Below are 26902 nucleotides of genomic sequence, written 5' to 3'. Positions count from 1 at the left end.
GACTCATCCTTTGTAATGGTCTATATTACTATCCTTTCCTTTCTATAGCATCCTGTAGGGTTTTCAAAACCTTTTGATTTTTAGCTTTTCTTTTGTGATTTTTCTTATAGTTCCATTTTGCACTTGTTTAGCTACTTCCAATCTGATTGACACATCTCTCAAGCTCAAATTTTTGATCCACTTTCTTCTCAGTTTTTAGGAGTCATTTCAACGGTAATCCGTGGTTTATTCATCTTCCTTGACTTTCCCTACAATCTAAACTACTGTAGATGATTAGTGTCACTTTCTCAGCATGGTTTTCACAGCCATTGTAGGATTTCAGAACTCCTGCAAAGATCTAAGATCCTTGCATCTGTAACTTTTAACTGCCTTAATGAATTTACAAGGGATTTTCTTCTCCACAGTGAATAAACTTCTCTTGTCCTTTATAGGAACTCTGAATATCATAATGGTTTCCATGATGCTGTTTCTTCTTGTTTCTTAACAGTCTTTTTGATTAGTTTGTACTAATATGTCAATAGGCTTGGCTCCTGTTTTAAGTCTCCCACTGTCTGACTGCAAGATTTTATTTATTAATATATTAAAAAAAAATTTGGCCTTGCAGCCAAGATGTAGGCTATTAGTTTCCCAACCAGAGATTGAACCCACACCCTCAGCAGTGGAAGTGTGGAGTCGTAACCACTGGACATCAGAGAATTTTCATCTAAGATTTTAAATTACCCCATGGATGATGAGTTTATATTTCTCCTTCCTCCAAACTGTAGTTTTCATCAATACAATGTCTGTTTTTTCAAATAGGTAATTTAACATTGCCAACAAAGTTCCATACAGTCAAAACTATGGCTTTTCCATTAGTCATGTAAGATGTAAGAGCTGGACCATAAAGAAGGCAGAGTGCAGACGAACTGATAATTTTGAACTGTGGTGCTGGAGAAGACCCTTGAGAGTCCCCTGGACAGCAAGGAGATCAAATCAGTCAATCCTAAAGGAAGTCAACACTGAGTATTCACTGGAAGGACTGTTGCTGTAGCTGAACCTCCAGTACTTTGGCCACCTAATGCGAAGAACTGACTCATTGGAAAAAACCCTGGTGCTGGGAAAGATTGAGGGCAGGAGGAGAAACAGGTGAAGAGGATGAGATGGTTGGATTGCATCATCAACTCAGTGAACATAAATTTGAGCAAACTCTGGGAGATAGTGGAGGACAGAGGAGCCCCAGCGTGCTGCAGTCCACGGGTTCACAAATAGTCGGACATGACTTAGCAACTGAACAACAACAATTTAACACTGAGCCATAAACCTTGCTTCTTCATCTTATTTTTCATCTTGTTTGTGTTAAAAACATACAACCCTAAATGTGTAGCTCTTAATTTCACTAATTCAGTTGAAGAACTGCAGGATTTTTTTCTTTCAGTCTGTAAAAGATCATTGTTTTCAAATATTTTGCATTTTGTGACTTTTCTAAAACTTAGGCCCATTATTGGTTTTCAGTCTGTCTGCCCTCTGATGGAGAAGGATAAGAGGCTTATGGAAGCTTCCTGAAGGCAAAGACTGACTGAGTGGCTTACCAAAGTTAGCTTCTCATAAACCCGAATTAAAAAAAAACCTCACCAACATATTAACAAATCTATCAATTTGTAAAAAGAATAATGCAACATAAACAAGTGGATTTTAAACTTGAAATGCAAGGCTGAAGTTGTAATACTTGAAAATCAATGTGAACTACCATATTAATAGTACAAAGAAGAAAATCCATATGATTATAACTGTTGATGCAGAAAAGGCATTTGACAAAACTCAACATCAATTCCCAGTAAACTTTTTCGTCAAATAGGGAATAGAAGGAAATTTTCTCAAACTGATAAAGGACATCTAAAAGCCTATAGCTATTATCATATTTAATGGTGGAAGTCTGAATACTTTCTCCTTCAGATCAGGAACAAAGCAAAGATGCCATTTAACACCACTCTTAACTGCCACTTGTGATAGTGAAAGTCGCTCAGTCATGTCCAAGTCTTTGCAACTCCACGGACTATACAATACATGGAATTCTCCAGGCCAGAATACTGGGGTGGGTAGCCTTTCCCTTCTCCAGGGGCTATTCCCAACCCAGGGGGCAAACCCAGGTCTCCCGTATTACAGGAAGATTCTTTACCAGCTGAGCCACAATGGAAGCCCAACAACTGGAGTGGGTGGCCTATCCCTTCTCCAGCGGATCTTCCCAACCCAGAAATCGAACCAGGGTCTCCTGCCTTGCAGGCAGATTCTTTACCAACTGAGCTATCAGGGAAGCTGCCTTAAACTTACCAATGTTATATGTCAATTATATCTCAGTAAAGCTGGAGAAGAAAAGTTTTTAAATGTTGTTCTAAAAAAAGAGAATACAAACACAAGATGTTGCAAACCACATATCTGTCAAAAGACTATTATTCAGAATAAAGAACTCCCAAAATTTGACAGAAAAAAATAAAGCAATCCAATTAGAAAATGGGAAAAAGACATGTATGGACATTTCACCAAAAAGAATATACAGATGGCACATAAGAGCACAACATCAGTTGTGATTAGGTAAATGCAATTAAAACCACAATGAGATATCACTGCACACTTACCAGAATGACAAAAATGAAAAATGGAGGTGGTTCATTTGCTAAGTTGTGTCCAACTCTTGCCACCCCATGGACTGCAGCCTGCCAGGCTCCTCTGTTCTTGGGATTCTCCAGGAAGAATACTGGAGAGGGTTGCCATTTCCTTCTCCAGGAGATCTTGCCGACCCAGGAATTGAACCTGGGTCTCCTGCCTTTCAGGTAGATTCTTTACCCACTGAGCGACAAGGGAAGAAATGAAAAATAGTGAGCACCAAATGTGGACAATGATGCAGAGAGACTAGACCACTGTATTGCTGATGAAAATGTAAATTGGTACAGCCACCATGGAAAGTGGTTTGATAATTTCTTCAAAAAGTAAATATCCAACCACTTTGTCATCAACCAATTACACTCTTGGGTATTTATCTTAGAGAAATGAAAATTTATCACATAAAAACTGATTATAAATATTCATAGCAACTTTGCTCATAATATAATAAAACTGGAAACAGATTTTGTTTTCTTGGTCTCCAAAATCACTTGTGATGGTAACTGCAGCCATGAAATTAAAAGCTTGCTCCTTGGAAGGAAAGCTATGATAAACCTAGACAGGATATTAAAAAGTTAAGCCATCACTTTGCTGACACAGGTCTGTACGGTCAAAGCTACGGTTTTTCCAGTGGTCATGTACAGATATGAGAGCTGGACCACAAAGAAAGCGGAGCACCAAAGAACTGACGCTTTTGAATTGTGGTACAGGAGAAGACTCTTGAGAGTCTCTTGGACTGCAAGGAATTCAAACCAGTTAATCCTACTGGAAATCAACCCTGAATATTCTTTGTATGGACTGATGCTGAAGCTCCAATACTTCGGCCACGCAATGTGAAGAGCCGACTCACTGGAAAAGGCCCTGATGCTGGGAAGGATTGAATTCAAAAGAAGTGAGCAGCAGAGGATGAGATGGTCAGATAGCATCACTGACTCAGTGGACATGAATTTGAGCAAACCTAGGAAACAGTGAAGGACAGGGAAGCCTGGTGTGTTTCAGTCCATGAAGTCGCAAAGAGCCGGACCGACTTAGTGACCTAACAGCAACAAAACTGAAAACAGTTTAGATGCGCTTCAATGGGTGAATTGTTAAACAAATTGATGGTACATGCATATCATGGAATATGCCACTCAGTAACAAAAAGGAACAAAAATTGAATGAATTATTAAACAGCAACTTGGATGAATATCCATGAAATTTTGTTGAGGGGAAAAAAAGTAAATCTTAACAGCTACGTATTGTATAATTCTATTTTATGTAACAATCGTGAAGCAACAACATTTATAGAAATAGAAAAGAGATTAGTAGTTACCAGGGTTAAGGAGGAGGCAGGATTTGGAGGAGGCAATGGCACCCCACTCCAGTACTCTTGCCTGGAAAATCCCATGGATGGAGGAGCCTGGTGGGCTGCAGTCCATGTGGTCCCTAAGAGTCAGACACGACTGAGCAACTTCACTTTCACTTTTCACTTGCATGCATTGGAGAAGGAAATGGCAACCCACTCCAGTGTTCTTGCCTGGAGAATCCCAGGGACGGGGGAGCCTGGTGGGCTGCCGTCTATGGGGTCGCGCAGAGTGGGACACGACTGAAGCGACTTAGCAGCAGGATTTGGAGGGGAGTGGATAAGGCTGCACACGAGAGAGCCTGTGGCGACAGAACGGCGCTGTTTTGACTATTTCAATGTCAATACTCTGCTTGTGTATTGTACAACAATTCTGCAGGCTATTGCCGTTGGCTTCCCTGCTGCCTCAGGCGGTAAAGAACCCGCTGTAATATGGGAGACCTGGGTTCAATCCCTGGGTTAAGAAGATCCGCTGGAGGAAGGCATGGCAACCCACTCCAGTATTCTTGCCTGGAGAATCCCATGGACAGAGGAGCCTGGCGGGCTACAGAGTCTGACAAGAGTCTGACGTGACTGAGCAACTAACTAAGCACAGCACAGTACCATTGGCTGACACCAAGTAAAGCATTTGTGGGATTCCTCTGCATTATTTCTTGAAACTGTATATAAATCTACAATTATCTCAAATTTTAAATTTAAAAATGTTACTCTGTAAAAGTGGACAGAATGAACACACAAGCTGGAGACTGGGGGGAAAATACTTGCAAAAATATGTCAAACAGCACCGTCTATCCAGAGTATGAATTCTCAACGCTCAACAGTAGTATAATAAGCAACTCAATTTTTTTTAATGAGCAAAAGAATTCACTATAAATTTCACCAAAGAGGATATATAACATGCATTTACATGAAAGATGTTCAATGTCATTAGCCATTCTAATAAGTGCATAGGGAAATGCAAATTAGGGAGGCACAAATGTAAACCATGATGAAATACTATTGTGCACTCATTGCTGGTGATGGTTTAGTTGCAGCGACATCCAATTCCTGCGACCCCATGGACTGTAGCCTGCCAGGCTCCCCTGTCCATGGGATTCTCCAGGCAAGATTACTGGAGTGGGTTGCCATTTCCTTCTTCAATTTATGCACTTATTAAAATAGGTAAAATAAAAAATACTGACAACAGACGCTGACAAGAATGTAAAGCAACTATAAGCATCATACTTTGCTAATGGGACTGTTACATGGTACAGTCCCTCTGGAAAATAGTCTGGCAGGTTTTTTTTTTTTTTAATTTTTATCATTTTGATATATGGCAAAACCAATACAATATTGTAAAGTTTAAAAAAAAATTTTATTGAAGTATAGTTGGAGAAGGCAGTGGCACCCCACTGCAGTACTTTTGCCTAGAAAATCCCATGGATGGAGGAGCCCGGTAGGCTCGGACACGACTGAGCGACTTCACTTTCACTTTTCACTTTCATGCACTGGAGAAGGAAATGGCAACCCACTCCAGTGTTCTTGCCTGGAGAATCCCAGGGACGGGGGAGCCTGGTGGGCTGCCGTCTATGGGGTCGCACAGAGTTGGACACGACTGAAGCGACTTAGCAGCAGCAGCAGCAGCAGAGTTGGTTTAAAGTGTTGTGTTACTTTCCACTGTACAGCAAAGTTAATCAATTATACATACACATATATCCACTCTTTTTTAGATTCTTTCCCATATAGGTCATTATAGAGTACTGAATAGAGTTCTCCAGTAGATCCTTATTAGTCGTCTATTTTATCTATAGCAGTGTATATATGGGAATCCCAATCTCCCAATTTGCCCATTCCCCCCAACCGTAAGCTTATTTTCTACATCTAAGACTCTATTTCTGTTTTGTAAATAAGTTCATCTGTGCCATATTTTAGATTCTACATACAAGTGATATTATATAGTATTTGTCCTTCTTTTTCTGGCTTACTTCACTTAGTATGATAATCTCTAGGTCAGTCCATGTTGCTGCAAATGGCTATGTTTTTTTTTATGACTGAGTAATGTTCCATTGTGTATAAGTACCACATCTCTTTATCCATTTTTCTATTGATAGATATTTAGGTTGCTTCCATGTGTTGGCTATTGTAAATGGTGATGAAATGAACGTTGAGACACATATATCTTTCCAAATTATGGTTTTCTCCAGGTATATGCCCAGGAGTGGGATTGCTGGATCATATGGTAACTCTATTTTTAGTTTTTTAAGGAACCTGCATATTGTTCTCCATAGCGGTTGTACCAGTTTACTTTTCCACCAACAGTGTAGGAGAGTTCCCTTTTCTCCACACTCTCTGTGTGGAGATTTTTGATAATGGCCATTCTGACTGACATAAGGCATACCCCATTGTAGTTTTTATTTGCATTTCTCTGATAACTAGTGATTTGAGCATCTTTTTGCTTGCTTTTTACCAGCTGTATGTTGTCTTTAAAGAAATGTCTGTTTAAATCTTCTGCCCAGTTGATAATTGGGCTGTTTGTTCTTTTGACATAGAGCTGCATGAGGTGTTTGTATATTTTTGACATTAATCCCTTGTGGGTTGCTTCATTTGCAGATATTTTCTCCCAGCCTGTAGGCTGTCTTTTTGTTTTGTTTATGGTTTCCTTTGTGTGCAAAAGCTTTTAAATTTAATTATGTGCCATTTGTTTTGTTGTTGTTGTTTCCATTACTCTAGGAGATAGAACCAAAAGAATATTATGTGATTTATATCAAAACTACTATGTTTTCCTATAGTAGTTTTATAGTATCCAGTCTTGCATTTAGGTTCATAATCCGTTTTGAGTTTATTTTTGTATACGATGTTAGAGTATGTTCTAATTTCATTCTTTTACATGTAGCTGTCTGGTTTTCCCAACACCAATTATTGAAGAGACTGTCTGTTCTCTGTATATTCTTGCCTCTTTTGTCATAGATTAATTGATGTTAAGAGGGTGGGGGTTTATTTCTGGGCTTTCCATCTTGTTCCATTAATCTATGAGTCTGTTTTTGTGCCAGTATCATACTATTTTGATGACTATAGCTTTGTAGTATAGTCTGAAATGAGGGCGTCTGATTCCTCCAGCTCTGTTTTTCTTTCTCAGGATTGTTTTGGCTACTCGGAGCCTTGTGTTTCCATATAAATTTTAGAATATTTTTGTTCCAATTCTGTGAAAAATGCCCTTGGTAATTTGATAGGGGTTGCATTGAATCTATAGATTGTCTTGAGTAATATAGTAATTTTAACAATATTGATTCTTCCAATACAAGAGCATAGTATATTTTTCCATATATGTGTGCCCTTTCCAGTTTCTTTCATCAGCATCTTATAGTTTTCAGAGTCTTTTGTCTCCTTTGGTGAGTTTATTCCTAAGTATTTTATTCTTTTTGATGCAATGGTAAATGGAATTGTTTCCTTGATTTCTCTTTCTGATCTTTCATTGTTAGTGTATAGGAATGCAAGAGATTTCTGTGTATTAATTTTGTATCCTACAAATATACCAAATTTATTTATGAGCTCCAGTTGTTTTCTGGTAGACTCTTTAGAGTCTTCTGTGTATAATATCATGTCATCTGCAAACAGTGACAGTTTTACTTCTTCTTTTCCAATTTGGATTCATTTTATTTCTTTTTCTTTCCTGATTTCTGTGGCTAGGACTTCCAAAACTATGTTGAATAAAAGTGGTAACAGTGGATTCCTTGCCTTGTTCCTGATCTTAGAGGGAATGTGTTTAGCCTTTCACCATTGAGAACGATGTAAACTGTGGGTTTGTCATATATGGACTTTGTTATGTTGAGGTAAGTTTCCTCTCTTCCCACTATCTGGAGACTTTTATCATAAATGTTTGTTGAATTTTGTCAAAAGATTTTTCTGCATCTATTAATGGTCATATGGTTTTTATTCTTCAATTTGTTAATGGTATATCATATTGATCAATTTGCAGATATTGAAGAGTACTTGCATTCTGGGGATAAATCCCACTTGATCATGATGTATCCTTTGAATGGGTTGTTGGATTTGGTTTGCTAGCATTTTGTTGAGTAATTTTGCATCTATGCTCATCATTGACATTGGCCTGCAATTTTCTTTTTTGTGATATTTTTGTCTGGTTTTCAAATCATAGAATGATTCTGAGAGTGTTCCTTCCTCTGCAATTTTTTGGAGGAGTTTCAGAACTCTCCTCTAAATGTTAACTCTTCTCCAAATGTTTGATAGAATTCACCTATAATGAGTCCCTCAGTCGTGTCCAACTCTGTGACCCCATGGACTGTAGCCCATCAGGCTCCTCTGCCATGGATTTTTCAGGCAAGAATACTGGAGTGGGATTAGGCAAGAATACTGGAGCCAGCTGGCATTTCCTCCTTCAGGGTATCTTCCCTACCCAGGGATTGAATCTGAATCTCCTACATCTCCTGAACTGGCAGACAGATTCTTTACCACTGAACCACCTGATTCCCAAATTCTCAAATTAGGGAGGTGCAAATGTAAACCATGATGAAATACTGTTATGTACTTATTAGAATGGCTAAAATTTAAAAAAAAAATACAACGCCAGATGCTATAAATGTAAGGAATGTAAAGCAACTAGAACTTTCATACTTTCCTAGTGGGACTGTAACATGGTTCAGCCTCTGGGGCTGGCAGTTTCTTATGAAGTTAAATATGTAATAACCATAAGACCTAGCATTTGTATCATTGAGTATATCCCAGAGAAATAAAAATGTATGTTCAAACACCTATACACTAATTTTTATAGTAGCAGTGTTTATAATCACCCAAAGCTGGAAACAACCCATGGTTCTTTACCAAGTGAATGGATTAAAAAATTGTGATACAGCCATATAATAAAATAATACTCATTAATGAAAAGGAACAAACTATGAATATAAGCAACAACTGAAATGAATCTCAAAGGCATTGTACCAAGTGAAAGAAGCCAGTCTCAAAATGTCAATATATGATTCTGTTTATGTGACATTCTTAAAAATGTCAAACTATAGTGATAGAGAACATTATTTGACAAGGGTTAGCTTGAGAGAGCTTTAGGAGTTTGGGATACTATTCTATATTCAGATTGTGGTAGTAACTATATAAATTTGTATGTGTATTAACATCCACTGACCTGTATACCAAAAGAGTCAAGTTTATTAAATGATAATTTATTTAAAGTGCAAAAAAAAAAAATACACTCCCAGTATCTGATAAATCAGCAGCAGCCTCTGTTGCCACCTGGTCCAGCCTATCACCATCTACCTATTGCGTTACTATAATAGCCTCCTAACTGGTCTCCCTACTGCCTCTTTCGAATGTATATCAGATAATGTCTCTCTTCTACTCTAGAGCCTTTGCTGGCTCCCAGTTTCTCTCAGCATAAAACCTGAAGTCTTCACCACTGCCTAGATGGTTGTTGAGTCCCTGAGGGAACTCTGGGGGGTCCTCTGTGACCTCTTCTTCCGAGTCCTCCCCACTCACTGTGTTCCCGATGTACCAGCTCTCTTGCTACTCATTGAACACACCAAACCTTAGCACTGGCTGTTCCTTCTGCCTGGAATATCCTTTCTCCGAATAACCAAATGGCTCCCTTCCTCACTTCATCCTATTCTTTGCCGAAATGCCATCTTCAGTGTGTGCAACCTACTCTGACCACTCCATTTAAAATGACATCTCCCCCTGCGTCCTCCCCTTCCATTTACAGCTTACTATTTCTCCACAGCCCTTATCATCTTCTAACATACAGTATTATTTATCAGGTAATACACTCAATTTCTGTCACCCCCAGCACAGACGCGCAGAGTAAGGTCTATGAGGACAGGACTTTTTGGCCCATGAAGGCACCTTCAATGACTGGCATATAGAGGCGTGTCAGTACACATTTGTGGAATGAATAAGTGAAGGAGGGAGAAAAAGAGGGAAGGAGGGAGAGAAAAGGCTAATTTGTTGTTATCCATGTGAGAAAAGGGAGAGGACAGGAGGGCATCACCAAAAGATGACTCAGCGATGGCCAGTAAACTAGAGCAGTGTGAATGCTCAGAGGGCAGGAGAAAAGGGCGAGGCCAGAGTGGGCTCTGGGAGCCAGCCTTAAATGCCATGCTAAAGAATTTGGTCCTCAGGTGGAAAGCATTTAAGTGACTGAGAAACGTAATGATGTTTGTGGAGAGTCAACGGGTTGAGGGCAGTGAGCTTGTTAAGAGGCTAATTGTGATCTAGTTATTTAAGCAAAAGTGATGACCTGAACTAAGAGTGTGGTGGAATCAACAACACAAAGGGGCATGTTCCAGAATCCTAAACAGAAACAGGAGGACTTCTATTAGACGTTGGAAGGGTAAGAAATGGAGGATGCACCTCCTTCCCATCCTCCCTACCCACCAAATTTTCCTTGTGCCGCTAGGAAGAAGAGCACAGGTGAATGGTTTTAACAAAAGAGGATGAGTCCAGGAGCAAATGACTCGTAGTGAATACACACCACTCTTCCATCTCAGCACCCTCATCCACTGGGATTGTTATGTCCAGAGTACCCTTCTTATTCCTCTTTCTGACTCCTAATTTAGCTTCAATTCACAGACCCTGACTCAGCTTATAGATATTATAAAAAATATACCCAAAGATTTTGATAACTATCCGAAAAGACAAGATGTTAGGAACTGATAATGAAGTTATTGGATGACTTATGGAGATGCGGATTGATCCCACTTAAAAAGCAGACATTTTCCGTACCAGCAGGAGATTTCTGTCCCAGAAATATGTTACTGTAATGTAAGCAGCTCATAAGGCTCACACTGTTACAATGAGTTTACACAGGGTGCACTGGGGTTATAAAAATAAAAACATTAGCTTTCTGCACTGTCAATGCCAAATGTAAATACAGTGCTTCTATGTGTTCCCTTGATATTTGCCCTTGAGAAAGTTTTCAACCCACTTTTGCCTCTGTTTTCTCATCAAAAGGGACAAAATGATCTCTCAGGGCTATTACAGTTCCAAAAATCAGGAATTTTTCTTCTTTCTTTGTGAAGAATCAGTTAGAGCAGGCATTGTGCATACTTCATGGATGGAAAACCAAGGCTCAAGAGGATACTTCCCTTTGAACAAGAGCCCACCTCCCCACTACCCTGATACCTGTTCCCATGAGCTACCCAATATCCAACTATTGCAACATTAAAAACAATCATGTTTTTAAGACTATAAGGATAAATCGATTTTATGATAGTTTTGAATTTTGTCAGCACACAAACACACACACACACACACAAACCCAAAGTTTTTATTTTCTCTTTTGCAGCTAAAATAAATTTAAGTCAAGTTTCAGCCTAGGGAGGGGTTTTCTTTCTTTTTTTGGCTATTGTAAAGTAATGGAAAGTGACTAACTCAGATTTAACTGCTGTGAAGTTTTGGACTCCTTTAAGAAATAATAAAGTGAATTAGGTGTTTTCTTTTTTTTAGATATTTATGTGAAGGAGGATGTTAAAAAGATTGAAAAAGAAGGCTAAATATGAAAAAATATTATAAAATATTGAGTTAGAAACTAATGTCATTATTTTTAAAAATAATTGAGTTGTCATATAGAGGAAAGTAAGTCAGGAAGAGAAAAACAAAGATTGTATATTAACATATATGTGTGGAATCTAGAAAAAATGGTACAGATGAAACTATTTTCAGGGCAATCTTAGAGACAGACCTAGAGAATGGGCTTGTGGCCACAGCAGGAAATGGGGAGTTGGGATGAATAGAAGGAGTGGCCTTGATGTATATACAGCACCACGTGTAAAATAGATAAATGGTGGGAAGCTGCTGTAGAGCACACGGAGCTCAAATTGGTGCTCTGGGATGACCTAAAGGAGTGGATGGGGGGAGGTTGGAGGGAATAAATTTTTTCAAACTATAAATTATTTAAAGAAAATAGAGTTGTACATGTTATGTTTTAAAAACTTAAATCTGATAAAAAAATGTTTTATAATGAAGTGTAATATAGTAACAGAAACAAAACCATAGATCCAGGAAGCTCAGAGAACATTATGTAGGAAAATACCCAAAACTCTACACTTAGGCACAGCACATTTGGACTAAATAAAATTATGGACAAAGAGAAAATCTTAAAGGAAGCCAGAAGGGGGGTTAAAAAACAAAACACCTTATCTATAGAGCAACAAAGATAAGAATTACTCTCAAGCTTTCTCTCAGAAATGCATGCAAAAAAAAGAGAAAAAACACCAACCTAGAACTCTATATCCAGTGAAATCCTTCAAAAGTGAAAGAAAAATACTTTCATAGACAAAAATTGAAGGATTTTGTCACCAATAGGTCTGCCTGACAAGAAATGTTTAAAAATAAGAATTCTCCAGAGAGAAGGAAAATGATAAGGTCAGAAACAGATCTATAGAAAGAAAGAAAGACTGTTAGAGAAGGAATAAGTAAAAGAATTCCTTGCTTCCTTCCCCTTAGGTATTGGAGCCCTTCTCAACACCCAGATTCCTCTACGTGCACTGAAATAATTCAGACACAAGCATGATGGATTGTTGTGCCTAAAAATTTTTTTTTTGCTTTCTTGCCCCACAGTTGCAATCTCTGCCTTTAAAGATTCAGGAATAGACATAGTAGGCTATCTGGGATCAAGGAAAGGTGGAATCTATCGCAAAGAAACTGGACAAAACTGTAAATAAGAAATGAAAATATGATGAAAGCTGTCATCCTCTTAACTTTATAGATGTTAATGATATACTTTATCATGTCTTACACAATGGAACATTTTCATATAGGATCATGATGCCAGTTAAATTATGTCATCACTTCAAGACCAATCATTCAGAGTTTAGGGAAGAAGAATTAAGTTTTAAGTGTTTTAAGTGTAGATTTTATGAGCTCTTTAAAAACCAGAAATTAAAACAGTTTTTCAAACTATAAATGCAAAGATCAATGAAGCATCATGTAGGTTTTCATTTCTATATAAGGAAAATACCAGTTGCTATAACTTGCATAAAGAGAAAGCTCTTGGTTCCCTCGCTTTTCTTAAGAGTTAAAAGGTTCTTGAGACCAAAAAAGTGAGAAAACCACTGTGTTTTAGCCCTAGCTTTGATAGACCCATTTCTTGCCATCCATGACCTCAGAAAGAGCCATTTTTATGGAATCCCAAGCACCTATACATATCCCTGGCTGGGCCTAAGTCTTTGATATTTCTAGCTCAGGAAGTGGGTTTTGGATGACCTGAGGGACTTTCAACATAGTTTTAGGGTTTTTTCCCCCTCTTTGGTTTTTTTGTCTATGTTATTTTCTTTTTTCCTCCACTTTTTTTTCTTTATTTTCTTTTTTATTTAAAGAACTTTATTGAGGTATGATTGACATACAAACGGTTGTATGTATTTAATGTTCACAACCTGATGAGTTTGGGTAGAGTATATATCCATGAGGGGAAAAAAAACTATAAATGGGGTTTACTTAATTACATTTATATAAATAGTACAGCACTAATAATGTGATAGGATCAAGATTCCTTTTCTAAAGAAAGAGTCCAATGTCATGATGACTGTGTTCCTACAGTTCCCTTGGAATGGATTTCTTGTTTTTGCGCTCTTCCATGGCAATGGCACCCCACTCCAGTACTCTTGCCTGGAAAATCCTATGGACGGAGGAGCCTGGTAGTCTGCGGTCCATGGGGTCGCTAAGAGTCGGACACAACCGAGCGACATCACTTTCACTTTTCACTTTCATGCATTGGAGAAGGAAATGGCACCCACTCCAGTGTTCTTGCCTGGAGAATCCCAGGGACGGGGGAGCCTGGTCAGCTGCCGTCTATGGCGTCACACAGAGTCGGACATGACTGAAGTGACTTAGCATTTGCCTTAAAGGTATTCTGAAGTCTCGATCATACCTTCTGTTCTGTTCATTCTTATTTCTAGAAGGTTTCCCTCCCTCCCAGAGCCATTAACCCTCATGTTCCCAACTGGGCCAACTGTTTTAGGTCTGCTGCCCCGTTTATCATTCTAGACGAAAAATGTCTCTACTCTCAAATTGAATTAATTGTTCCTCAAAGCTTCTTAGCAGTTATTGCTGAAAAAATGCTGTGTAACCGTAATGCTGCCTGACAAGTAACCCTGAAATCTCAATGGCAACAACAAACATTTACTGTTCTCACTTTGCTTCAGAATGTGGGTTGAATTCAAGACTTCTCCGTGTGTCTTTCACGTGGGGCCAGCAGCTATCTGGGGCGTACTCTTCACATGGAAGATGAAAGAAGAGAAAGACAAGCCAAATAAGTATATCAAAAGCCTCTGCTCATGTAATATCCACCAGTGTTCCATTGGCCAAAGCAAATCACATGGCAGCCCCAGCATCAAAGAAGCAGGAAAACATAGGCATGAGTGTATATGTCAGTGACAGGGAAGATGTGAACAATGGGAAGCAAGAGTCCAGTCCACCACAGGAACATATGCCTTATTCATTACTCAGCTGTTTTTCTAGGACCATCCTAAGCAAAGGTATATGGAATGTATCTCAAAATGTATTCTGGCTGTGGTACATATACACAATGGAATATTACTCAGCCATTAAAAAGAATGCATTTGAATCAGTTCTAATGAGGTGGATGAAACTGGAGCCCATTATACAGAGTGAAGTAAGTCAGAAAGAAAAATATCAATACAGTATACTAATGCTTTTTTATATATGGAATTTAGAAAGCTGGTAACAATGACCCTATATGCTAGACCGCAAAAGAGACACAGATGTATAGAACAGTCTTTTGGACTCTGTGGGAGAAGGCAAGGGTGGGATGGTTTGAGAGAATAGCATTGAAACATGTTATTACCATATGTGAAACAGATCGCCAGTCCAGGTTCGATGCATGAGACAGGATGCTCAGGGCTGGTGCACTGGGATGACCCAGAGGGATGGGATGGGGAGGGAGGTGGGAGGGGGTTCAGGATGGGAAACACATGTACACCCATGGCTGATTCATGTCAATGTATGGCAAAACCAATACAATATTGTAAAGTAATTAGCCTCCAATTAAAATAAATAATTTTTTAAATAAGAAAATAAATAAAACAGAAATATACAATAAATTCCAAATCAAAAAAAAAAAAAAAAATGTATTCTGTCCTCCTACCTAATGGATAAAATGCCTTGAGAGCCTTGCTCCGGTATGTTCCAGTACCCAGAGCTGCTAGTGAGAAGCTTCTGGCCAGGAGTTACTTTGTAGGTGCCCCTTTCTGTCTCTCTCCATATTCTCTTTACCCCTGACATTTTAAAATACCTCAATGAGACAGATATAGATAATGTTTCCTTTATCATTGCCAGGCTGTAGTTTCTCTCCAACTGACAGACTTAACAAATCTTCCCATTTCATTTCACAACTCATTCCTGACCTCCTGTGCATCAGATGTTTCTAAGTATGGGGACCTTTACCCCTCTGGGTTTAGTATAGTATAGGCTGCCACTTTCTTCAATATCCTTCATTAACTTTCCATATTTCACAGACTCCTTGAATCCTCTTGTCCACTGATGATCCTTGCCTCGCTCTCTTTGTGTTGTGTAGTTAGAGCCCATAAAACATTTTTTTGCTGTTGTTATTTTAGTGGGGTCTTAGGAGGGAGAAGTTATAAAAATGGCACACTGAGGTCATCATGTTGATTCAATAGTCTCAATATTTTATTTTTCTGAACACTTTTTACATTTAAATATAGACTGGAGTTATCAAGGGGACATTTAATGCAAGGATGGGCACGATAGAAACAGAAATGGTAAGGACCTAACAAAAGCAAAAGAAATGAATAAGAGCTGGCAAGAATACACAGAAGAATTATACCAAAAAAAAAAATCTTAATGACTGGGATAACCACTGTGGTGTGGTCACTCTCCTAGACCAGACATACTGGAGTGTGAAGTCAAGTGGGCCTTAGGAAGCATTACTACAAACAAAGCTAGTGGAGGTGATAGAATTCCAGCTGAGCTGTTTCAAATCTTAAAAGATGTTGCTATTAAAGTGCTGCACTCAGTATATCAGCAAATTTGGAAAATTCAGCAGTGGTGACAGGAATGGAAAAAGTCAGTTTTCATTCTAATTCCAAAGAAGGACAATGCCAAAGAATATTCAAACTACCATACAATTATGTTCATTTCACATGCTAGCAAGGTAATGCTCAAAATCCTTAAAGCTAGGCTTCAGCAGTATGTGAACTGAAAACTTCCAAATATACAAGCTGGGTTTAGAACTTCCAAATATACAAGCAGAGGAACCAAAAGTCAAATTGCCAACATTCATTGGATCAGACAGAAAGCAAGGGAATTCCAGAAAAACATCTGCTTCTTTGACTACACTAAATCCTTTGACTGTGTGGATCACAACAAACTGAAAAATTCTAAAAAGAGATGGGAATACCAGACCACCACAACTGTCTCCTAAGAAACCTGCATGCAGGTCAAGAAGGAACAGTTAGAACCAGAAACCAGACATGCAACAACGGACTGGTTCAAAACTGGGAGGGAAGTATGACAAGCCTATATACTGTCAACCTGCTTATTTAACTTACACGCAGAGTACCCCATGTGAAATGCTGGGCTGGATGAATCACAAGCTGGAATCAAGATTGCTGGGAGAAATATCGACAATCTCAGATATGACGAAAGTGAAGAGGAACTAAAGAGCCTCTTGATGAGGGTGAAAAAGGAAAGTGAAAAAGCTGGCTCAAAACTCAACATTCAAAAATCTAAGATCATGGCATCTGGTTTCATTACTTCATGGCAAATAGAAGAGGAAAAAGTGGACACAGTGACAGATTTTATTTTGGGGGGCTCCAAAATCACTGTGGACAATGACTGCAGCTATGAAATGAAAAGAAGCCTGTTTCTTGGAAGGAAAGCTATGACAAACCTAGGCAGCCTATTAATAAGCAGTCACATCACTTGCTGACAAAGGTCCATATAATCAAAGCTATGGTTTTTCCTGCAGTTCATGGGGTCGCAGAGAGTCAGGACAGGACTTGCTGACAGAGTTAACAACAATGGTTTTTCCAGTAGTATCATGTATGGATGTGAGAGTTGGACCATAAAGAAGGCTAAGCACCAAAGAATTGACACTTTCCAATTGTGATGCTGAAGAAGACTCTTGAGAGTCCCTTGAACAGCAGGGAGATCAAACCAGTTAATCCTAAAGAAAATCAACCCTGAATATTCATTGCAAGGACTGATGCTGAAGTTCCAATACTTTGGTCACCTGATACAAAGAGCCAGTTCATTAGAAAAGACCCTGATGCTGGAAAAGATTGAAGGTAGGAGAAAAAGGGGATGACAGAGAATGAGATGGTTGGATAGCATCACCAACTTATCAGACATGAGTTTGAGCAAACTCCACGAGATTGTGAAGGACAGGAAGCCTGGCGTGCTGCAGTCCATGGGGTTGCAAAGTGACTGACATTGTTGTTGTTCAGTGGTTCAGTTGTGTCCAACTCTTAGTGAACAACAACATAGATTATTTTAAATATTTGTAAAAGGTTATTTAAAATATTGGTAACAGAGAATGTAACATATTTAAGACTAGTATTTTAAAACCTGGCTGTAAAAAAAAAAAACACCTGGCTGTATTAGCATTCAGTTTTTCAAAAGTAATTAGTTTGAATACGACTACTATTTACAGAAGAATTTGAAACATTACCAAAGATAGCCAGTTTCTCTAAGGTAACCCTGTCCAATTCACTTTTTTACAATGATGGAAATGTTCTCTGTGTGTGCTGTTTAATAAAATGGCTACAAACCACGTGTGGCTATTGAACATTTAAAATGTGCTGGTGCTACTGAGGAATTTAATTTTTATTTTATTTTCCCTGATTTAAATTTAAATAACCACATGTGGCTAGCAACTCCTTTATAGGACAATGCAGCATGGATCTAGAATTTTATTAAATGCACAGAATTAAAAATATGTTTTTAGGCATATATCACTTATATAAAGAAAATTACACCTGAAAGAGAGATATACGTAAGAAATCTTACAAGATATATGGGAAATCTAAAGTTATGTTTATGACTTATACCAAGGAATATACTTGTTCCCTCAGTAAATATTTCAAGGACACATACCGTATGTAAAGCACTATGCCAGGTTCCAGGGTTACAAAAATGCAGACGCACAAAGCACCTGCCCCTCAAGGATATTCCAGTCTACTGAGGAATCACACATGCAGACCAACCAGCAAATACAATCAGAGGATTGCCTTACCTGCCTATGCTGGGAGTGAAAGGAGAGTGGCCCGTTATCCAGAAAGTAATGTTTGAGTCTTGACTCAAAGCTGAGATTAATGAGCAGGACGTTTCAGACACAGAGAACAGCGAGGGTAACGCACGGAGACTGACAGGTTCCAGAAAGGCCAGCACCGGATACTGCTAGAAGCTCCAGTGCAGCTGTGGGAAAATCAGGACAAGAGGTTGTTCTATGTCCGGTTCTAACTGTTTCTTCTTGACCTGCTTACAGTTTTCTCAGGAGACAGGTGATGTGGTTTGCTATTCCCATCTCATTAAGACTGTTCCACAGTTTGCTGTGATTCACACAGTCAAAGGCCTTAGCATAGTCAATGAAGCAGAAGTAGACACTTTTCTGAAATTCCTTTGCCTTTTCCATGATCCAGCCGATGTTGGCAATTTGATCTCTGGTTCTTCTGCCTTTTCTAAATCCAGCTTATACATCTGGAATTTCTCGGTTCGTATACTGCTAAAACCTAGCTTGAAGGATTTTGAGCATGACCTTGCCAACGTGAAATGAGCACAATTGTATGGTAGTTTGAATATTTGCACAACATGGTGATTCAATATTTCTATATATTTCAAAATGACCACCGCAAGTCTAGTTACCTTCTGTCATCATACAAATAAGCTACATAATTATTAACGATATTTCCCACAATGTACATTTCATAGCTCTGACTCATTTATTTTGTAACTGGAAGTTTGTGCCTCTTAATCTCCCTCAGCTATTTCTTTCCTCTTCCTACTCCTCTCCCCTTTGGCAACTATTTTTTCTCTGTATCTCTGACTCTGTTTCTGTTTGGGTTTGTTTGTTCATTTTTGTCTTTTAGATTCCACATATAAGTGAAATCACACAGTATTTTTCTTTCTCTGACTTACTTACTTCGCATAATATGCTCTAGGCCCATCCACGTTGTCACAGAAGATTTCTTTCTATGCCTCAGTACTGCTCCATTTTGTATGTGTGTCTCTGTGTGTGTATGTATATATCTTCTTTATCCATCCATCTACTGATGGGCACTTAGGTTTCTTCCATATCTTGGCTATGATAAATAAACACTGGGGTGCATATATCTTTTTGAATTCATATTTTTGTTTTCTTTGGATAAATAGCCAGAAGTGGAACCACTGGGTTAGGAATTCTTTTTGAGTAGCTGGTGAAAAAATACATTTTAACCCTGCATCAATTGGAATGAGAACAAATTCCTAATTACAGACCTTTCACTCAATAAACACATTTAAAATGCTGATGAATATCATACTACAGACTTTTGCAGCTCCAGAAAACACAGGATTTAACTCCAACATGCAACTGCAGAATAAGAGAAGTCATTCCAATTGCTCTTGCACTTTCCAATAAATCACAAATGTGCTTCTGTTAATTATCTGTTGACAGGCACATCTAATGATCTTATCTGCCTTTCAAGTTTGCAATTTGTATTCATTTCCATCGGAACTATTTGAAGTCTAAGAAATTTGGGGATTTTGGAAAATTAGTTCCTCTAAACAGTTACTTTTCCCTGAGAATTTAGTGCCATACTAGCCACAGAGAGTGGTAGTTTTTGGCCTAAGTCTTCTAGGGAGAGGCAGGGGATGGAGAAGAAATCTAGCCCAAGATTTCTATAAGCTTCAAATTTCTCTGAAACAAGACATAACAAAGTACAAAGGATCATTCCCTGATCCTTTAAACATACATGCACACACAAAAATCACTAAAATATTCTGAGTTAGGCTCAGTGAAAATAAAGTCCTGGGTTAACACAGTGAGTTTTAAAAAATAATAAAAAATACTTACCAAGGTGCCATGACCCCATCTTATTGTTGAGTTCAACTTTTCCATTCTAAATGCCTATTTTCTGTTTATAAGTTACTCCAAAATGTTCCTTTTGACCTTTGGGTCTGATATTTTTCTTGCCTCATCTCAATCCAAAGGCGAATTTATTTGCAATTTGAACTAAATCTCTTCAGTTATTTCAGTTACTGGAGTTTGAAGAAAATGGCTGCTTTGTGCTTTCAGAAATCGTTCATATTTTTTTCCATGTCTGAATGGCTTAAAATGACTTTGTTTTGAAGCTATAGAATTGAAATGGCTGTACTGAAGATCCAGTTTGAAAGGAGTTGGTTAAGAAATTTGGACTAAAGAAGCAGAAATGATGAGGCTCCATAGCATATAATTACAAGGAAACAAGTGCACACCCTCCCACATCAGCTGTCTTGCACACGCATGTAACAGTAGTCACAAGAGAGGTCAAAACCTACCCTCCAAAAATCAGTTTAAGGTGCATGTCTTACTTTTAAAGATTCGACATAATAATGTCACAGTTTCTACAAAGGACATATTCATATGCAAGGAACATCCATGTGATTTTTGCTAGAACTTGGAGAATATGGTGCAAAATACACTACCAGGACTTGAATGCTCTGGATTCTAGCTCAGGTTTTCTTCTGATGTTTATTTATGAGTCTAAGTTGGCCTCTGGTCTTGTTTCATCATTCTGTCTACAAAATGAAAGAGGACCTGATATGCAAGCATGCCCCAAAGAATTAACCATACCATCCATGTTTTTCAAGGGTATTCCTTTTAATAAATAGCTTTATTTTCACCTACTGAAAGCCAGGCTATGTGCTAACTAATGCTGCGGGTATGAAGATGGATAAGACAAAGATGTCTGCTCAGGAAATTTCCTGAATATAGAAGAGGCTGATGAAGTGTAACAGTATAGAATAAATATAAACAGAGATTATTTTCAATTAAGATTATTTTGAGTCTCTTACACTAAAAAGTGAAAGTATTGGTCACTCAGTCGTGTCCAGCTCTTTGCACCCCATGAACTGAAGCCCGCCTCCTCTGTCCAAGGATTTCTCCAGGCACGAATACTGGAGTGGGTTGCCATTTCCTTCTCCAGGGGATCTCCCCAACCCAGGGATCAAACCCGGGTCTCCTGAATTGCAGGCAGATTCTTTACCATCTGAGCCACCAGAGACTAAACAAAGTGAAATAGGTATAGCCAACTAGAAAAGTAGAGAGTAGACAAAGGTATAGCTCTAGATATAAATTCCTATATATCCAAAAGGGAAAAATTTTTAATTCAACCTAATCAACCCCATTTCACCTCCAGTTCAATCCAGGCCCTCCAGGTAATAAATACACAAAGAAGTCAGCGTGCTTGCTAAACAAATGCATTTTTAGAACAAGTTCCTTAGTTGCTCACTCATCCTCTTCCCAACCAGACTGTTATCTTCAAGCCCTACACAGGAATTCTGGAGCTCTACAAAAAGGGCCCATCCTACCAGCCCCTCTAGATAACTATAATTTTAGATAACTAGAGTTATCTAGTCCCTCTGTCTGAAATTAAACTCTTTATTCTTCAAACTTCCCATGCATTTATACCTGCATCTCCTAAAAGAACTACTGCTTTCCCTAAATTCTTAATCACAGTTTTTTTTCAAATTTTAAAAATTATTGTGCATCTTGCAGTCAGTGGGTACATTTACACTGAGGTTTCTTTTTTTCCAAAAATATGTTATGAAATAGTAGTGGATCTTGTGCTGATTCATTAATTCAAAAAAAATTTTTGAGCACTTGTTATGCACGGGACTCTATGCTAGGCACTTGGGCCATATCTCACATCCTTTGAAGATCTGTATCTCATGACAATTTCAAAATTTATCAAATGTGAGGCAAATTCAAAGCAGTTGGAGAATATTGCTTTTAAAATCTGGATTCAAAACCTACTACTTACTTCTTGATTTGGATTTTTATATGTATATTAAAATGACTTTTTAAAAATTTACAATGATATCATTCTAACAAAGTGAGGTTTTGGAGCTGAGACGCAATGAACACATTACAGTGTGTGCTACGGCAATGTGGAGCCACTATCCACACAGATGGTATTGATTTTCATTTCCTGTGAGGCTGAATCAACATGTTGTGGCTAATGTCTACGTAATTTAATGTATCGAATAAAATGTACCATTGCTCTCTACTGGGGGATAAAAGATCTTACTTTACTGTGGTATCCTTGTGCTCTAAAAACCACAACAGACATATTTAACAATCCTTAGTTATTAAAAATCAACCTAAGAAAATCTTTCCTATTTCTCAAAAAAAAAATTTTTTTTTCTTTAACTCATTTGTGTTTTTTTATATCAGAGAAGAAGAAAGGTAAAACACGTGTTAATAGAATTTTCTCTTAGGCTAATGAGTTTTGCAGATAAAATTCCATTAGTGTCAGTATCGTAAGATGTCCACAAAGTGCCTGGAAGGGTATATGGCAAGAATCAACAAGCTAAGTCATCGGTGCCAAACGGGATGCTCTCCTTTTGGACTCTATGGCAGGGTGGGCTAAGAGGGGCCCTCCCTTCCTGTGCCCCTCTTCAACCTCCCTGCTGGGTGACCAGGGCTCCCACCTGACTCTCTGACTGAAGCCATTCACTGCAGCACCTCTCACATCAGTCTCCTGTGGTTTCGTCTCCTCATTTATTAAACATGAGACAACTAGCCTCAATCTGCCAACCTCACAAGATTTTTGTGGGGAGTAGGGTTAAATAACATGTGAAAACACTCATAAAATTATAAAGTGCAATACAAATGTACGTCATACTTTAAACGGTATTATGGTTTCTCATTATTAATGTTTGGAGCATCGCACTCCAAAATGCCTACTCCAGTGACCATCAAGCCTAGCAGTCCTTTGAGTCTGATTGGTCAGTGATTCAGTTTTCTGGCTGCAGATCCTGAATGATGGTTTTTAAAAGGGCATCCAAATTGATAAAATGTGATGGGAGAAGTAGAAGTAGTTTTTGTATATTAGGATGTTGGCCATTTTATCACCACAGGTAGTGGTTAACAATCACTTAAGAGAATTTTGATTTTGCCCACTCATTTTCTTCTTCAGATCTCTCCAGAGAGTCTTTGCTTGCTATTTTGTGATTCAAAATTGTGAGAAGAGGGAAAACTGAAAAGAGGAAAGGCTCTTTTGTCTATGGGGCAGAAGTTTAGTGTGAGCCAAATAACTGACTTGGTGTAAAACCAAAGAGGACTTAAGAAATGTTGCTGAAGGCTACGTGTTCTCTTCAAGGGGCTTATTAAATATAAGTAAGGAGACTGGGCATATTAGATATTTTTCAACTTCCAGGCTTTGACGGCTATACTGCTGTAAGACTGGACCACATAGGTCATAGCTTCATATCAACATTTATTTAACACTAAACTCATGCCAGATAACATATGTAATCACTTTTTATATATTGTCCTATTTAATATTTGCTCTAGTCCTGCAAAACATGCTGTTGTACCCAATTTTTTACACAAGGAAACCCAGGCTTGAATTTAGAGCCTGCCACAGTAATACAAACTAGAATGTTTCAAAACTAGGACTTGAATTTCAGAGACTGACCTCTCAGTCACTCACTATACAATTTCATGCAAACTAGTACCTGTTCCCCATTGGTAGATTGTATAAGAAAAGGGACTTTGATCAGCTGTGATGAGGGAAAAGAATGGAGAGAAGTGGAGTCTTTAGTTTCCCTTCTCTAATCAAGTTGGTGCCTCAAGTTCAGGAAAGCAGAGTTATAACAGCCCTCCTTTCTGTAGGTTAATGACAATTTTGCTATTTATTGTTAAAGAAACATGTACCCCATGGTGCACACAAATAGCTTTCAAACTAACATTTGAAAAGAATACAAGAGCAAACAACTACATTCCCCATAAGCAAAAAGGAAGCTACTTACATGAAATTAGATTACCTGTCTATACTTAAAGTAGGAGCATTCGCTGTTATCTTTGTAACTGGAAGATTAATTCATACGTAATCCCAAGAAAAGACATTGAAAGAAAGTGAAAATCGCTCAGTTGTGTCTGACTCTTTGCAACCCTATGGACTATACAGTCCATGGAATTCTCCAGGCCTTAAGACTGGAGTGGGTAGCCTTTCCCTTCTCCAGGGGAGCTTCCCAACCCAGGGATCAAATCCAGGTCTCCTGCATTGCAGGCAGATTCTTTACCAGCTGAGCTACCAGGGAAGCCCAAGAATGCTGGAGTGGGTAGCCTATCCCTTCTCCAGTGGATCTTCCCAACCCAGGAATCGAACTGTGGTCTCCTGCATTGCAGGCGGATTCTTTACCATCTGAGCTACCAGGAAAGTTAAGACATTATGATCAATTAAATCTATAGCCATATCTGGATGTTTCTCCTTTAACAAAAATGGAAAGAAATTCCTTTTTTAAAAAAATTTGTGATTAAATAAATTGATACACATAATGATGCCATGGGTAAATTATTGCTGCTGCTGCTGCTGCTGCTAAGTCGCATCAGTCCTGTCTGACTCTGCGACCCCATAGACGGCAGCCCACCAGGCTCCCCCGTCCCTGGGATTCTCCAGGCAAGAACACTGGAGTGGGTTGCCAATGCAGGAAAGTGAAAAGTGAAAGTGAAGTCACTTAGTCGTGTCCGACTCTTCGCGACCTCATGGACTGCAGCCCAACAGGCCCCTCCGTTCATGGGATTTTCCAGGCGAGAGCACTGGAGTGGGGTGCCATTGCCTTCTCCAGTAAACTATTGGGTTACCCAAAAAGTTCATTCAGGTTTTTCTCTAAGATGTTATGGAAAAACCCAAACAAAATTTTTGGCCAACCAAATATAAACAAAATTACCAGATACTTATCTGATTTATAGATAGTCTGCTAGGCTCAAGTTGATTCTGTTGTCTTTGGATTCCTAACAGTATCTAGTACACTGGCTTACCTATATAGGTGACCATTGTATTAAAGAATGAACACGGACAGCTAACAGATTACAATACATATACTTGTTCAGGAGAATATGATTCTTTTTAATTTTATTTTATTTGAGTACAGTTGCCTTACAATGTTGTATTAGTTTCTGATGTACAGCACAGTGAACCAGCAGCTTTGCGTATAGATATATCGTCTCTTTTTTGGATTTCCTTCCCACTTAGGTCACCACAGAGCACTGAGTAGAGTTCCCTGTGCTCTACAGTCATTTATCATTAGCTATCTATTTTATACATTGTGCTCCTTTTCAGTAGCTTCAGTCGTGTCCAACTCTGTGACCCTATGGACTGTAGCCCCCCAGGCTCCTCTGTCCATGGAATTCTCCAGGCAAGAATACTGGAGCGGGTTGCCATGCCCCTCTCCAGGGATCTTTTTCACCCAGGGATCACACCTGGGTCTCCTGCATTGAAGGCAGATTCTTTACTGTCTGAGCCACCAGGGAACTTTATATATAGTAGTGTATAAAATCCCAATCTCCCAATCCACTCACCTCGCCCCTTCCCCCATTGGTATCCATACCTTTGTTATCTATGTCTGGTGTCTCTATTTCTGCTTTGCAGATAAGTTCATCTATATCACTTTTTTAGGTTCCACATATATTTGTTAATATACGATATTTGTTTTTCTCTTTCTGATTTCACTCTGTATGACAGTATCTAGGTCCATCCATGTCTCTGCAAATGGCACAGTTTCACTCCTTTTTATAGCTGAAAAATGAATGACCCAGATAATCACGATGGGGTGATCACTCACCTAGAGCCAGACGTCCTGAAATACTAAGTCAAGTGAGCCTTAGGAAGCATCACTATAAACAAAGCTAGTGGAGGTGGTGGAATTCCAGTTGAGGTATTTCACATCCTAAAAGATGATGCTGTGAAAGTGCTGCACTCAGTATGCCAGCAAATTTGGAAAACTCAGCAGTGGCCACAGGACTGGAAAAGGTCAGTTTTCATTTCAACCCCAAAGAAAGGCAATGCCAAAGAGTGTTCAAACTACCTCACAATAGCACTCATCTCACATGCTAGCAAAGTAGTGCTCAAAATTCTCCAAGCCACTCGAACTGTGAACTTCCAGATGTTCAAGCTGGATTTAGAAAAGGCAGAGGAACCAGAAATCAAATTGCCTACATCTGTTGGATTATCAAAAAAACGAGAGAGTTCCAAAAAAAATCTACTTCTCTTTTATGGACTATGCCAAAGCCTTTGACTGTGTGGCTCACAATAAACTGTGGGAAATTCTGAAAGAGATGGGAACACAGACCACCTGACCTGCTTCCTGAAAAATCTGTATGCAGGTCAAGAAGCAATAGTTAGAACTGGACACAGAACAACAGACTGGTTCCAAATCAGGAAAGGAATACGTCAAGGCTATCTATTGTCATCCTGCTTATTTAACTTGTATGCAGAGTGCATCATGAGAAATGCTGGACTGGATGAAGCACAAGCTGGAATCAAGATTGCCAGGAGAAATATCAGTAACCTCAGATATGCAGATGACACCACCCTTATGGCAGAAAGTGAAGAAGAACTAAAGAGCCTCTTGATGACAGTAAAAGAGGAGAGTGAAAAAGTTGGCTTAAAACTCAACATTCAGAAAACTAAAACCATGGCATCTGGTCCCATCACTTCATGGCAAACACATGGGGAAACAATGGAAACTGTGACAGACTTTATCTTTTGGGCTCCAAAATCAGTGAGGATTGTGACTGCAGCCATGAAATTAAAAGACGCTTGCTCCTTGAAAGAAAAGTTATGACCAACCTAGACAGCATATTAAAAAGCTGAGACATTACTTTGTCAACAAAGTCCATGTAGTCAAAGCTTTGGTTTTTCCAGTAGTCATATATGGATGTGAGAGTTGGACTATAAAGAAAGCTGAGCGCCAAAG

Source organism: Bos indicus x Bos taurus, chromosome 4 (genome assembly GCF_003369695.1).
Source record: "Bos indicus x Bos taurus breed Angus x Brahman F1 hybrid chromosome 4, Bos_hybrid_MaternalHap_v2.0, whole genome shotgun sequence".
Lineage (NCBI taxonomy): Eukaryota > Metazoa > Chordata > Mammalia > Artiodactyla > Bovidae > Bos > Bos indicus x Bos taurus.
The sequence above is the reverse complement of the archived record's forward strand: the minus strand, read 5'-3'. Positions refer to the sequence as shown.